Genomic DNA, 16105 nt, shown 5'->3' with positions numbered 1-16105 from the left:
CCAGGTATCCACCAAGTCGCTCTATCACTTCCCCCCCCCCCCCTTCCCTTTGTTTTCTCAACAGGGTAAAGAGGGGAAGGAAGATAAACTAACCCTTGTGGGTGAAACAAAAGCAGTTTTAATATAAGCAAAGCAAAGCAAAAGTCCGCGCACGGAAGCAAAAGCAAACAGATTTATTCTCTACTTCCCATGAAGAGGCGATGTCGGGCCTTCTCAGGAAGCAGGGCTCCAATACGCGTAGTAGTTGCCTCGGAGGACCAAGGGTGACCCCACCCCCTTCCTCCTTTCTCCCAGCTTTATACTGAGCAGACGTCATATGGTCTGGAATATCCCTTTGGTCGGTTTGGGTCAGCTGTCCTGGCTGTGTCCCCTCCCAAGATCTTGCCCACCCCGTCCCACTGGGGAAAATATCAGAAAGAGCCTTGGTGCTGTGTAAGCACTGCTCAGCAGCAGCCACAGCACCAGGGTGCTGCCAACACCCTGCAGCTCCCAGCATAAACCACAGCACCGTGAGGGCTGCTATAGGGGAAAACCAGTTCCAGTTCAGCCAGACCCAATACATACAAATACTAGTGTTACTTGTACAAGGCAATCAAATCCTTAAGTGTAATATATTAGTAAACAAAAATTAAGTGCCTTTGGGACTTCATATCATCTGAATAGAGACTTTTCCTCTTTTGTTTTTTAAGATATCCATATTTTTTGACAAATCAGTCTTCAGTGTATTTCTGTGGCTTCATACAGCTGAAGGATAACGAGTCACTTGGATGGGATCGCGCTATTGATGAATGTGGTCTCATGCCTGGTTTTTTGCTAATTTTATATTTTTATGTATTGTCTACTTAACAAATGTGACTTAAGTTCTTTAAAACCTGTTACTATCTTTCCTTTTCTTCTTATTTGAGTAGTATCTTACTCTTGTGAATGGAAAAAATGCACAGTTTTGAACAGTTCTATGAGTGACAGCATATGCTGAATAAAGCAGATTTGGAAGGGAGCTGTTATTTTACCTATTCTTTCTGCAAGTTCTTATTATCCTTGGTTTGGTTCTATGAAGGTGTGAAGGTTTGAGAGAATTAGAAGTACCTAAGGCTTAGACATAAGAAAATGATTACCTTTGGGGAAAATAGAAAGCAGTAAAGGCTTTTCTTGGTGCAGTCTATTACACTTTCTCAGATGTAACATCAGAATTCTGCCTGTAGTATCAAGTTCCTTGTGCATTGAGATTAGAAATGAGAAACACAATTGTATGTTCTTTCTTTACCATATATTTATCTATTTTTTTTTGAAGTTTCAGCAAGAACTTTGGTGGCTGAATTATAACTTCTTTTGGTGCAACTGAAACAACTATTAAGGATTTGTAGCTAATGCTCTGCTGTTTAGACTGAGTAGCTCTGAGTAGCTCTGTCACTTCATTCCAATTCCTATTGGAAACCTCTTACTCAAGGCAAATAGGCTGCTTTTATAACAAGAATAGCAGCAGTACAGAACTTAGCTGTGATTGTGGTAGATGATACTTGCAAAAGGTACAATTAAAAGACAAAACAGGACTGGAAAGTTAGCTTATGTATAGGTAGACTAAAAAGAGAGAAGGGTGGTTTTGCAATGTAGTTGTGTACTCGTGTTGAAAAGATACAATCTTTACAGTGGATATTTTACAAACTTTAAAAGTATAAAGTACAATTTTTCTCACATTTTGGGGAGGGGAAAAAAAAGGTTGCTTGTAATAGGTTTAGAGATCTACTGAAAGGGTGTTTTCAGTTTTGCAGTTTTCCTAAAGAGCATACATATAGATGTATGTATATTTGGTTCTTTTTGTCAATACTTATGCTCTTATAAGCATGCTAAGTGAAGTAAAAGCAGAGATAACTGTGTTAATGGTTCCCTTTTCTAGTTTCTGGATCTTGCAACAGACCTTGAGGTGCTGTACAGGAAATAGATGCTTGAACCATCTCAATAAAATACTACTCTTGGCAGGAATAGCTATCACCACATGGCAGACTTCTGCTATACAAAATAATTAAAATAATTATTTAAACAGAGAATGCATTATAAATAAACAATATAAAAATAAATCCATATAATTTGAATGGGTAGCATTCTAAAAAATGAGGATTTTGATTTTGTTTTAAGAAATTTCTACTCAACATGTAAACGATGCTGAATGAGAATATTGTAGAGCACAGCACTGTACTGTGAGATGCACTGGACTAGTTAAATTCAGGGTCATCCATACTGGAAAAAGCATAAATTTTCAGAATATTTAACTTCCTAAATCAGAGATCTGAACTTTAATGTTTTTTTGTCATATACATCAGTGTTATGTTTCAAATATAGTCGAGGTGAATGCATGAGTAATTTGGAAGTGAGATCGTTAACTACAGTGCATGTAACTTTCATTACTTTTATCGGGCAAGTGCATAGTATGCCTTTAAATAGTAGTGACTTATGAGGTAATGTTACAAAATTTCTGTTGTATTTCAGATTAGAAGAGAATCTGGTTTGGCTTTTTTCTTCACATTTTTTCTTTATTACAGTGCTAAAACTGTTTATCGTGCAATGTATCACAACTCTAGATGAAGTGAGATGTTTCACTACAAATAACACCAAAGGATTGAGGAAGTTCTGGCTCCCATGCTTTGCTACTGCTTTGTGTTTCTTTACTACCATTGAAAATATTCTGAAAGGGTTTCCCAGGAAGTTTTTAATTGTAGTGGTAAATTTTATTGGAGCTTTTTGGTTTGGTTTTCTTATATGTAGTTGTTTTGGACACATGAACTAGAAATCTTCCCAGTCTCCTCCCAAAGCCAGATACTATTTGATTTAGTTTTGATTTTACCTTTTTCTGAAATATTTAAAAATTATGTTTATGATGAGGCAGACTGAGAGCAGACTATCTAGGAGAAGCTGGATTGAAACAGGAAAAAAAACATCTTGTTTTAAATATAAAAATATTTGAAAATATTTTTGTCTAGTTTTGTCACTATTTTTTTCCTGTTGATGTCTCCATATCTAAGTTCAATAGTAAGATATTTGTGTTACATTGTCATCAGGAAAAGATTGTAATTTTCCCATCAGATAATGAAGATACAGTCAAGTGAATCATTGTGAAAGGTCATGGGTTTATTGTCAAGTATTTTTTCAGAAATTCTCCTTGGAACCCAGGGATATCCCAGTTTTGAGGACCTGTCTTAAGCTTTCTGCTTGTTTTACATGGATTTTTTTTTTTTTTTTTTTTTTTTTTTTTTTACAAGATGCTGCAGAATAGTTACTTGGAGGCATTATCAGCTAGCCAGAAGAGCTAATGAATTGACAACCAGACTGATGAATCTGAGCCTTCTAGTAACATTTTCCCTGAGATGAGTGTTAGAAATAATTTTTTATGGCAAGAGATCCACAAAGCAGCAAGCAAACAAAATTGTTAGCAAAAAGGGTTGCTTGGGTGACTATTAAATAGTTGAGCTCTATTTTTATACTAACCTGCTCAGCTTCCATGATCTATAACCTCTGTGTAGCTGTTGGTTTCATGACTTTTCTGTCTCCATATATTTTACTGCAGTAACTTAGTTTATTATCTCTAAATTATACATCGTTAAATTCTGCTGAGGTGAGTGTTGGGGTTAATGTTTGTGTTTCCTCTGTTACTTGGTAAAGAATGAGTGATTGTTGCTATGCCATTAACACTGTTCTCAGTGAGCATTGGTGCCTACAGTGATGTCTGTACCCAAACAAAACAAGGTTTCCCTGCTGCTGCTTCATCAAAAGTCCTCCTCAAACCCCCATAATCTGACTGCCCAAAAGAGCATAGTTCATAGCAACTAGCACTTTTACCTTTCACATAGAACATACCAGGCCATTGCTGACATGCCAACAATTTCAAACAATGTTTATATCTGAGCAGATTTTGACACATTCTAATGAACAAGTTTTCTAAACATTAATGTTAAAACTTCCTCTCTTCTCTTGCACCATTCTGATGAAATTGCCTGTGATCTTGGATCCTAATACCAAAGGCAGTAGCCGGTTTGTTCTACAGTTCTGTTATGATGCAGTGAGTTCAAAGACAGAATTTAATATGGATAATAATGTCTGTTAGATTTTTTTTTTCCTAAGCCAGAAACCTCTGACAGATGATATGAAGGTTGTCTAGCTGTTATTTAGGAATATAAAAAAAAAAAAAGAGTAAATGTTTTCTTAAGAAGGATTTAGTTTGTAATATTCCTGATGAAAATGTGCATGCTTCAGTTTTGTCTTCAAGCATTGGGAGTGATCACTCAGCTGTCATCTATGTTAAAGTAGAACTGTCTAGAACATTAAATAAAATGTTAATCTCATTGCATGTTAATTGGTATAAATATACAGGTATTGAGTGGATTTAGCTCATAGCTCTTGCTTTCCCATTCAGCTGAAAATGTTCACTTGGAAAGGTAGTTATAGGTATTCAAATTCAAAGGTATTTTAGGTGGCAAATGTAACAAAAATTGAGAATTTTACATAGTTTTTGTTTTAACGTATTCCTCAATCACGTTAAAGATACCATGTTACACCTGTTTGAGGGCAGCAGTATGAAGTGTCTTGTATTCAAGGTATGAATATGAAAGGTGAGTCTGTGTTCATTCATTTTAGGAATCCCGAAAGTTGCACAGTGTAACTTCAGGCTGCCTTTGCGATTAATTTGCTTTCCAGCTCAGCCTTCAAAAGCAGCAAGCCACAAGCTAACTATTGATACGAATGAACCTCCCATCAGTTTTCTCACCATTTTTCCAGGTAGGTTTTCAGATATGTCTATAGTAGGAAATGTGGTAGGAACTCCAGCAGGAATTGTTTGTGTGAAGTAATGAAAGAATTAACAAAAGTAAGGTTAGAATATTTTAAAAGTATATTTTGACAGAAATGATGGCATATTTCAGTAATAATCCACCTGTACTAGTATATCTGTCTCTGGTAAAAATGCAGATTTGTTTACACAGTGGGCATGATCTAGATCTAATTTTTATGTGTCCAGAAAATCATTTTACATCATTACATTTTGCATCAGTGGCGTTGTCATGGGGAAAACATGGGCATTCATTTTAAAAAAGATGAGCAGGGCAAAGCAAAAGTGGTAAGTGTTGTTTGTAAGGAGTAGAGTTTCTTTGGAGGAAGGTTTGTGGAGTTCTTGATAGATCAGTCTGGAGTCAGTCTTACTTCATGATTTCTTTAGCCTGCTTGGACCAGAAGGGCTTGTACTTAGCAATATGTTCTGATGCACAAACCTGAGCTACATTTCATATTCAGGAGAATATTAAAATAGTATGAAGGAGGAATTAGGTGCCATTTAGGACTGGAAAAGGAAGAATTAAATTGAGTATTATAAAGTGTAATATTATGAAAATAATTTCTGCTGTAATGGTGTGGTAATAATTTGGAAGAGAGAGAGGAGGTGGAAGTCTCTACAGGAGAATACTCTGTGGTACCATATGGTACGGTCATAAGCAAACAAATAAGAACTGAGGATTCATTAGACAAAATGTTTTCATGCAGGAAACTAATATCATGTTACTGTGCACTGGCACACTGGGTGCAGATTGCTGATATTAAACAAAAATTAATTCAAACGCAAAAGTGTAGAAAAAGGCTATGAATATTATCTAGGGATTTGAAGGGGAGAATTAAAAGAAAGTGACTCATTTAGCTTAATAAAACACAGGCAAAAAAAAGGAATAGTTGCCTTCAGTAAATATTTTGTGGCTGTATCATGGATCTAGATGGTCATATTAACACAAGAAGAAAGCAATAAACAGGGCTTATAAAGTGATTGTGAATAAGTTCAGTCTGGCAGTGATTAAGTTTCTGAACTTCAGAGGACTAAGGTTCTGGAACAGTCTTCTGAGAGCTGTATGGGCCAACAACTTTAGTATGAGATTTTTAAGGTGGAGCCACATCTCTTTTTGAAAAGCTTCTGTCTGAGAGCAGTGGAGTAGGCATGGTTGGGGTTTTTTGGTAGCACAATTTTCTTCACTTTGAGGGTAAATAAACCTTTTCTCTCAAATGGGTGTGCTGTGTAATACTTACTTGAAACAGGGAAACTTTTTTTCAAAGGTCTACATTTTGGGCTTTTAATCATAGACTTCCATTATGGCTAAGCAATAATGCTTCCAAAATAGAGCATTATATTTCATTTTTAACCTGGGGATGCATTGCTGAAAATATAACACAAAGGATAGTCATAATGTGTTACAGAAGACAGTATTAAAATCTTCTGATTTCTGTTCATCCCATTTTCAGGGATGTGGAAAAAAAAAAAAAAAAGGCAGCAGCATGCCGTTTGTGATGTGATCTGTGAAGGAACTTTGGATTCTTGGAGTGCTCTATAAAAAACATATCTTTTCTCCTCCCTGTTCTATCTTATTTTTAGAGGAAGGTTGGGAGGAGAGGTACCGTTTTTAACATACGGTACTCTAAAACTGAGCCTGTTAAGCTGATACGATGCACTACATGGCATGGAAAGAAAGGTGGGCATGCTCAGCCTTGGCAGAGTAGATAGTTTTAACAGGCTAGGTGTTTGTTGTGCTCTGTGCTGAAAACTGAAGAGAGAGCATGCTTAAACATTTTCATGGTAATTTCTGCTTATAATTTTCCATAAATATCTGAGTTAAAGGTGACCTTGCATCCAGTAGAAGGTAATAGTCTTTAGGCTGTACACAATCAGATGGTGCAGACTGAAACTCTGAGTAATCTGCCTTTTGTTTCTAGGCTGGGGAAATACAGCAGCGTGTAGCTTGGCTTCCACCGGTGAATGAAGGGAGGGCATACCAAACTCTTTCTGATGTTCTTTACTTCTAAGCCCTAAGACGGGGAGCAGTCTCATCCAGATTGCCTTTACTAAATCGCCTGTGCAAAGGTTGATGTGATACTGGCTATGGCTTGAGGTGTTGAATTATAGAAAATTGTAGAAAACTTTCTCTTTCAGACTTTATTGATTCATCTGAGGATGACCAGGCAAATGTTCTGGGATTTGAGTTTCTAACTGGTTCAAAAACCACCCTTCTTCCTTCAAAAACATCATGTAAGTGCTGTTAGTACTAATGTAAAAGAGGCTTGATCATCAGTTAATGTATATACCAAATGAGAATGTGGGTCGGTCACTGTGTGAGAACACAGGAGTTTCAGAGCGTTAACCAACCATTGCTTATCCACACTCAAGTATCTAATTCTGTTACTAGGAAAGGCGCAAAATGTTAAAACAAAAAATCATCCTCCAAATATAGTACGCTACAATGACAATTCTCTGAAGAAATTGGATTTTCAGGTTTTTATTAATGAATTAATACTGTCACTGTATTACACTGTATTACACTGTAGTAATAAGAAACCTCCTTTTTCCCTCAAAGGTATTTCAACACCTGTGTTGGGAAGTAGTCATCTACTGGAATTTTTGAAAGGAATTAAAAAGCTGGTTTCTAACTCTTGACTGACTCAGTAATCCTTGACTTTAATTAGGCATCAGACCCTACTTACTTGCTTCTCTACATCTAAGTAAACGCCTGTCCCTATCTTCAGATGCCTGTATATCTTTGTAAGTGTAGGAGTAGGGATTCAATATCCTTCGTATTATGTTTACAGAAGGTATGAACATGCGTGCAGATCTGCTGTTACCTGGTCCAGTGTCCCCTGTATAGGGCAGTTTGTGAATAAAGTGGTCGTGTTCCAACCACAGACCATGAATCTGTGCTCTTTAAAAAAGATGGGTTCTCTTCATTTTGGAGAGTTGATGGTCTTGCCCTGTGTAACGACTCAACTCACTAAACTCTTTCTTGGCATGTGCATTGGAACCAAATCAGGTCAGTTGTGTTCAGCATTTTCAGTGCCAGCAGAGCACAAAGTCTTCACTTAGTACAGCAGACTAACAGATGGAAAGGCTAGAATACCTAGTGTGCATTGCAGAGAGTTCAAATGGAACACTGTGAATACTTTATGAAAACTGTTTTGAGTGAGAAATCAAACCGTTTGTTGATGTGACATTCTTTTGACACAAAAATGTCAGCCTCACAGTCTCACTGTTTTAAAAACATGAATATTCATGATGGGTTATACGTATATTGGTGGTGTCTGCTGTGAGCTATGAGATAATGTTTAATACCTTTTTCTAATGTAACTGAAGGTGTTAAAACCAGAAACAATCTGGAGAGTAACTTTCATTGTACCAAGAATCACTTCACATTTCTAAGGTTCAAGTCCATTTGTATTGGTCTGTATATGCATTATTTGCATGTTATTTTAGTGTTAGTTTGTTTTTAATATTTATTGAAATAGTAGATCTTAACTAGACATGCAAAGATAGTTTCTAAAAAGTAAAGAATTGGAAGGATTTATAAATAACTTTTTTTCTGGATTACAATTTAAATCTTTCATTTGGACTTTGTTCTGATGCTGTGTAAGGGACAAATTTGTGTCTGTGTAGTGAATGTATTTTAGCTTCTAGTGAGGCTCTAACTTTTAATTCCCCCACCCCAAACCCTCAAGCTTTTCCTCTCAGGTTTGTTTATTCGCTGGATTGGAACGATGCTTGCAGTCTTACTATAAACTTTCCCACACTGCTTTACGTGTGAAGTTCACTTTACAAAGCAGATTCAAAATCTCTGTTTCTCTTAGTGTGACTACTCCTTTCGAGTGTCTGGGAATCCTGACTTTAGAAAACAAATGAGTTGGTCCACCTTCTCTGTTAGCAGCCTATTTCTGCATCCTCTTCATGCATTGGGTTGTGTTGGTTACAGAATTTTTTAGCGGGGTTTGCTTATTTGAAATGTTACTGAAGTAAAACTTATTAAAAAAAAAAAAAGATAAAAGGTCTGATACTCAGGCATAATTCAGAATATTTTTACGAGCAGAGACTATCCATAATAAAAAAGCATTGTTTGGCAGAGTTTCATGATACTGAAATGGTTGTGCTTGAGTGGACAGATCGTCTGTAGAACTAATGAATGCAGATGAAATTATGTATTATTTGGGGCGTCCTTATTCTGCCATGTAATTTAACACTGAGCTTATTCTTTGTAAAAGCGCTTATGCAACATTATCCTCATGGAAACGTTCTTCAAAAAGAAAATTGTATGTGTAGATAAATACCATCTAGAACTGGAAGTAACAGTGTTTCAGAGAAGTTAAGAAGTTCATTGGGACTGATCAATCCTTATTTCTGGTTTTCCATGACATAAGTTAATCTTGGACAATGGAAGAAGACATCTTTTTCCATATCCCTTATCAAATGAACCTTAAGTTCTGAATGGGAAGAACTGCATGTAGGAATGAAAGTTGGGTTTCACTGCTGAAGCTGCAAACTGGAATGACATCTGTTTCACATCTGTTTTCAACTGTATTAGCTAATCCATTTGGAACAGTGTAGTTACTGCAGCCTGGCAAGAGGACTGCTGCAAAGAAGCCCAGCCTGAAGTTTATTCTGACAGTTAATATATATTAAAAAGAAGCTTGCCCCATGTAGATTAAGGTTTGAAGGGTTTTTTTGCTGATTTAAAAAAAAACTGTTAAAACTTTAATCAAAGTTTAAAGAAGGCTTGACTGCTAATGGTGTCTGGGTTTTTTTCTGCTGATGGGGGCTTCCTAGCAGAGAAGTGAACCGAATCCTCAATATTTCCTTCAAATAACCTACTGGGAGGGCAGTTCTTAATGCAGGTTGTGCTAGTTGGACAACCCCTTGTAGCCTCCTGCTTTTCTGTTTGAGAATTTTCTGAAAATCTGTTGTCATTTTCTGTAACAGAGTTTAATTTAACAAAAAGCTAACACAAGTTGCTAAACTATTATAAAAGCACAGGATGAGCAGAAGCATGGGTATTTCTTTTTTTTTTTCACTGTATTTTTGTTTAAAGCATGTGTTTAGTACAACTTAAGATTCTCAGTTTTGAACAGTTTCTAAATCTAATCTGTCTTTTTTGAGAACTGGCAGATCATGTAAAGCAAATTACTGCAATGCTCTCTACTCCGGCCACGTTAAATTAGATTGTGTTTGTATTGGCCAACAATGTGTGGAAACTGAATATGCATTTTGGAGGAAATGAGTTTTATCCATTTTAAACCATTAATGTATTCGATCTGTCAATTATAAATGGCATGACTGTTGATTTGGCCTGAAAACATCTGAGCTCATTTCCCTCAAGGAAAAAATCACTTAAGGCAAAGTATGATGATGCATGCAACTAAGTCCAGCGATTACACTGTGAGTGTTTAAAAGATGGATATAAGGTTGAATGTTATCTTTAGCAGATGGTGTTCTGTTTTTAAATAAAACTTGCTTCTTTCCTGTTACACTCTAAACAGAATTTGTCATTTTCTCTTTGGTGAAATACGTATCCTGGGAATGATGCGCAGCGGTAATGTCAAACGATCTTGAATTAATAATGTTGACAAAATTTTAAATAAGTACATTCAAGTTCTGAAGAATTCTGGTTAATTTCATTTACTGTGAACCTTGTTAACAGGGCAAAAGAAGAACTATTTTGTATCGAGACCCAGCAACTCTTTTTTTCCTCGTAGCTGTATTTCTGTCTATCCTTTCGGATAAGGTATTGGTAGATGAGTAATGAAAAGAAATAAGGAACTGTTTGAAAGTGGTTATCTGAAAAAAAATTAAATTAAAATGCTGCTGTGATTTTCCACAATGTTTACCTCTCAACATTGAGTTAGTTCTGATTTCCTGGAAACTGAAGAGAGGATTATACAACTGTGGACTAGAAACAACAGAAATAAAATCTCATCCCCCTAGTTCGATAATTTGAAATTCACTAAAGTGTGATGAGTTAAATGAATTTGCTGGGATGGATGACACTGGCTAACAGGACTTGTTTTTTCACTTCAGTTTATATTAGCACTTTAATTTCTATACTAAGCCACTTTTACAAAGCCATAGTGCGTAGATGGATAAAAATCGCCTTCTAATATTACCTGTATCTAGAGTGAAGCGCAGCACGGTCAAAACTGAGTATTGTTGTCTGTCGCTAGCTAGGGTAATAGAGTAATACTTTTCTTACTAGAAGATATCCTAGAAAGTGGAGATACAATAAAAATTACAGAGTGTATTATCAAAGAGCTCACTGACTGTTTCCAAAAGACAGGATTTTAGGTGGGTTGAAGTTGGCTTGTTACCGCTGCTGTCAGATGCTTAGGATGCTGTGCTTCTGTCATTGTCCAAAGTGTATGGAGCCTGTTTTTGCCTCCAACCCTCAGAAAAGCTCACTAAGGTTGAGTGATGGCAGAGAATTGCAGACAGCCTGTTGTTATGGCTTAATATCATCCAGTATTTCTCTTGTTTCCTTATGGCAGTTCTTCGTAGCTTTTTGTTCTTCATGAGCAGGCTCCTGCTCTGAAGCAGTCCTGAAGAAATAAATACTTTCATTTTGTGCAATAAAATTGCCTAAGTTAGGATAAAAGAGGGAGTACAACAGACATCAATAAAATACAAGAATTTCTTTAACACTAGTGAACATGTATCTCTTACAAAAATCTCTCATAGATTTTGGATACAGTTAGCAAGTTAAATTTGTGTGTTATCTAAGCTGCGTTGCATAGTGAATCTATGTGGCTTAAATGTGTGTTTATTAGTTGTGTATTTGTTTTCAAAGAATGATATAGAATCCAGAGCGATCAGTTAGAAGACCTTTGGCTAATAACAGAAGAGCTCACGCTTCGACTCAGAGAACATTTCAAGAAGCAAAACTGCAAAGATTTTGCATGTACCTTTTCTGGTTCAGTTCCTCTGCAAGAATATTTTGAACTAATTGACTGACATTTTGAGGTACGTCATATAATATGTGAATCGTTAATGTTCTAGTTTAAAAAATGTTTGTATGTTAGTACTATGATGAATCAGGTTATAACTATAGCTGGAACTGTGTAGCTTTCAGACAATAGAAGGTTGTATCTAAGGTAGTGCTGGAAAAAAGGTCGTTTAGTTTTTAACATACGGAATACGCCTTGCCTCTGAAACAGCCCTTGTGATGAGCAGCGCACGAGTAGCTAGTGCGCAGCCTGCAAATGAGACAAATTGTGGTACTGAGAGTTGCCTTTCTGCTCGCTGTCTGTAAATAAGCTGTGGACTCTTCCTTCACTAACATCAATTTAATTCTAATATTTTTTCTAATATTTGTCCTAGTTTTAGGCTGTTTTACTCTTCTGTACTAGTGAAACCATAAGTATTTTTCTTTTTGTTCAATCATTCTGGTAGTTACATAAAAAGCCCCTTTAGATTTAAAAAAACTGACTGTCCCTGTAGAAGTAGCGTTGGAGGCTCGAGGAAGTTTACCAGACCAGATATAAAATAAATGTAATTACTTTTTCCTATTTGGTCATGCAGATGACAAAGAAAAATCTCCAGTAGTTCAAATGGCTTGTAGAAATAGTTAATAAAATAAAATATATGCACTCTCCTCCCCCCCCCCCCCCCCCTCTGCCCCCCACCTTTCCAGAAAAAAAAAAAGGCGAATTGCTGTTTGAAAACGCCTGTTAAACTCATATAATGGGCAAAAGCAGCAACATATGTACGTAAGAGTGAGAAATTCTATTGGAAATTCTGTTCCTTCATGCTGCCAAATTTTCTGTGAGGTGGAGCCATCACCACACAGAAAGATGGAAGTTGTAGTTGGGATTTTCTGGGATTTTTTTTCAGGAGTCAGCCTAGATCCAGGTCTGTCTCTGAAGCTGATGAGTTGTTGTTCTGTTAGTCTTTCAACAAATTTGGAATTCAAAAAGTTTGGTGTGGTGTTGGTTTTTTGTTTAGTGACTGGTATTGTAGAAATACCTTAAACATAGGCCTCGTTAGATTGTATCCCAAGCTTAAATACGTTAAAATTTGAAATATAGGTGTAATTGCTGGAATGTTAATTTAGGATCTAATTATGTGGCAGCTGGTTATTTTGAAGTCTGAAATTTTGCAATAATTATCAGGTATAAAAGTATCAAGTCTTCTCTCGAGGGGGTCCTAATGCTTCCGTCCCTTTTAGTTTCAACACGGTCTTTTGGCAAGCTTGGAAGAGTATTACCCGAGATGTCGCTTTTTATTTCCTACTTCTAGAAAGCTACATAGTGTTTCTTTTTCTCTTAGCTTTCCTGAACTGTCCTTCATAATCATCTACTGACAGAATGGTATGTTTGCTTATTTTTAAATGTAATGTTTTCTAAATTTAGGAAACTTAATATTTCTGCTCGTTTTGGGGTACTTTAAAATGGATGTGTGTCATAATGCTCACATCTGGAAAGCTGTGTGTCTTAATGTTTCTTCTGATAACATGCTAGTTACAGCATGTCAGCTGTACAGAGGAGTCACAGCTGTTTGAAAGACTCACCTTTATTTAGTGCATTTTGTGTTAGAGGCATGACCTGGAAAACGGTTCTGTGATTAAAAGATAAAATAAGAATTCTTACTATCTGGGCATTTGATGTACGGTGTTGTTAAGTTTTGCGACCACTTCAGGAAAGTTTGTTGCTATAGCTGATCAGTATATATAAAAAGAAAAAGGATTTCACTTCAGCAAAAGACAATCATTCAAACAGTGCAGAATTCAGTACTTGTATTTCTGCGTAAGGGAATAACCGTTTACTTTCCACTGCAATAAGTACCAAGTCCAGTAAACTGTGTGTATCTGTCATAAATAGCACACAAACCCAAGAAGAAGTCTTGAGATCCTGGTGGTGAAATGTCACTCTTGTTATTAGGCTTGTTGATGAGATATTTATACATTTTCACAGTTTATTGTGCCTGTTGACAGTTTTGGTTTCAGTGCAAATGATAATTCCTGAAAACGTTAATCAGCTGCATGAGGAGTGTAAAATACGAACCTGGTATAAATGACATTAACATTTGAATAATACACACTCCCAGAAATGTTACTGTCATTCTCCTGTTTCATTTGGAATGTCCATACATAGGGTATAGGACCCTTAACCTGAATTCTTGAAAATGCTTAAATTGCAGCTACGTTTGAATGCTGAAAAATTTCCGGAGCTGTTATCTGAAAGGGCTGTACAGTTTCGAGCTATTGAGCGGCGATTGCTGACACGATTCAAAGACAAAACTCCCGCTCCTCTTCAACATCTGGACACCTTGCTAGAAGGAACATTCAGAGAGGTCAGTACAGCTTGATTATGAGCCTAACCTTTCTTCATGTTGTTGGTAAAGCTTAGCTTAAAGCATATAAGCTATACTTTCCTGGTTACATTTACCATCCAAGAGACCAGGAAGCAGTAATTTGTTTAACCTAATATTCCCTGTAACTTTCCAGCTGATTCGCAATAGTTTTATTTAATCTGTGACCACAGAATCTTTACTCCTGGGTCACACCAGCTTGACAACACATCATTCTTTCCTAACTGATGTTGATATGTAAATATTGTATACTTCATAGCTTGTGTAAATATTTTACGGCACACTGTAAACTGGTGGAATGGTTTGGCTGGTGTAACATTCACAACAAAATTGTATGAGGCTGACCAAGTCCTTCCTTATGAGGATTTTATGTTCTAACCATTTCAGAATGTGATACCTGCAGAAGAACAATGTTTTTAAAAAAATCATTCTTAAACCATCCCCATGCTGGAAATATGCAAGGAATAAAAGACATTTTTCTTTCTTTTCTTGCCTCAGCCCTGCATTGCTTATAATAACACTTGTGTCATGATGTGTCCCCTTTGCTAAGAAGTTACTTTATATGTATTGTGCTTTTCTGTTGGAGGATCTGATTTTACCTTCCAGCATGCCTTGTTAGAGAAGCTGAGTCACAATGAGATTTCTTGCTGGAAAAAAGACTTACCTTTATGCACTGTAGTAAAATTAAAAAACTAAGGAAAAATATTTTTCCTTACAGCTTGCTCTAAGAATATATTTCTTTAAATTGGAGAAAACTGCCTTTCTGTGTACGATTATATGTGAGTCAGGTTTGCCTTTATTTCAGTCTTTACAGTGAAGGAGTTAACTATGAGATAGTTCCAGTTTGGAAGTGGGGCCTTTTTGGTTACTTTAGGAAATACGGGATATTGTTGTGGTAGATAGATAATTCTTTAACACTTAGAAATGGCATGTCTAAAGAAGCCCTAAAGATAAACAGAAGTGAGTCTTCTCTGCAGAACTGTTACCTTTAAACTTAAAAGCAGCTGGGGTGTGCTTGACAGTTTTCTTGCAGTTGAATGGAGAGATGAGTTCTGAGAATAGGACAAAAATCAGGTAGCTGAAATAGAGGCATATTGCAGAAGCTTATTTCAGTTCTTCAAAATTGGATGGGTGCTTTTCTTAATAATTACTGTTGTAAGCTTTTAAAATTAGAATTAGTGTGGTTGAAAGGGGAATAAGGAAGAGGATTTCTTTCCCGAGAACAAATGCTTGCATTTTTCCAGATTTGTTAAAACTTTGTTTTAGGCGAGCTCACATATTTCTTGGTAGATTGTAATTTTCTTTTGTTTGTGTGAATCCCCCTGTAACAAAGAAATGTTGTTGTTGTTACTACAAACAAAAATGTGGTATAATAGTAATTACCAGAGAGACCCCGCTGCTGCATATGATTTGCAAGTGAGAGCTGGGGTAGGATTTAATATTGTCTCTTTGCTGTGTGGGTGAAATGAGATTGCTCGATGATGCATTTCCTATATTAGAAAAGACCTTGTTTTCTTTAATTCAGTTTCATCTTCTTCTTTATTTGATCAAAAATATCTAAATGCAAATAGTTGAAGTATTCAAAATATGGTACATGTGTTTTCAGTAAAGGAATAATGAGGCTGGATAAATACAAAGTGTGTGAAGTCTAACCTCTTAAGCATGTAACCTTTTTGACACTGGAATTAATATGATTGTATTTTTGAGAATACTTCTTTTCAGAAGAACTGTTCAAAAAAGCCGTCTCTATTTTTCCCTTTAGAAAGTTTCTGTTTTGAGCATTGTGGTTGTGTTACATGTTTTCCCAATGCAGGATGAATTCAATGGAGAATAATGATCCATACCCCTTTGACTCTTAGCGAAATTACTCTTATTTGCTTCAGTGGAATTTGTATTGAATTCTGAATAAATGATGTAGAGGTTTTAGGGGGTTTTGTAATAAAATACATATGATAAATCCCTCAATAATAT

The 16105-nt window shown here is 36.2% G+C and overlaps 1 pseudogene; it reads left to right on the top strand.

The window, feature by feature from the left end:
- The window catches only part of LOC141954964 (protein PTHB1-like), a 54459-nt pseudogene extending 40343 nt beyond the window's left edge, over positions 1-14116 (top strand).
- The last annotated feature ends 1989 nt before the right edge of the window (positions 14117-16105 follow it).

This window comes from Athene noctua, unplaced genomic scaffold, assembly GCF_965140245.1.
Source record: "Athene noctua unplaced genomic scaffold, bAthNoc1.hap1.1 HAP1_HAP1_scaffold_44, whole genome shotgun sequence".
NCBI lineage: Eukaryota > Metazoa > Chordata > Aves > Strigiformes > Strigidae > Athene > Athene noctua.
The sequence above is the reverse complement of the archived record's forward strand: the minus strand, read 5'-3'. Positions and strand labels throughout refer to the sequence as shown.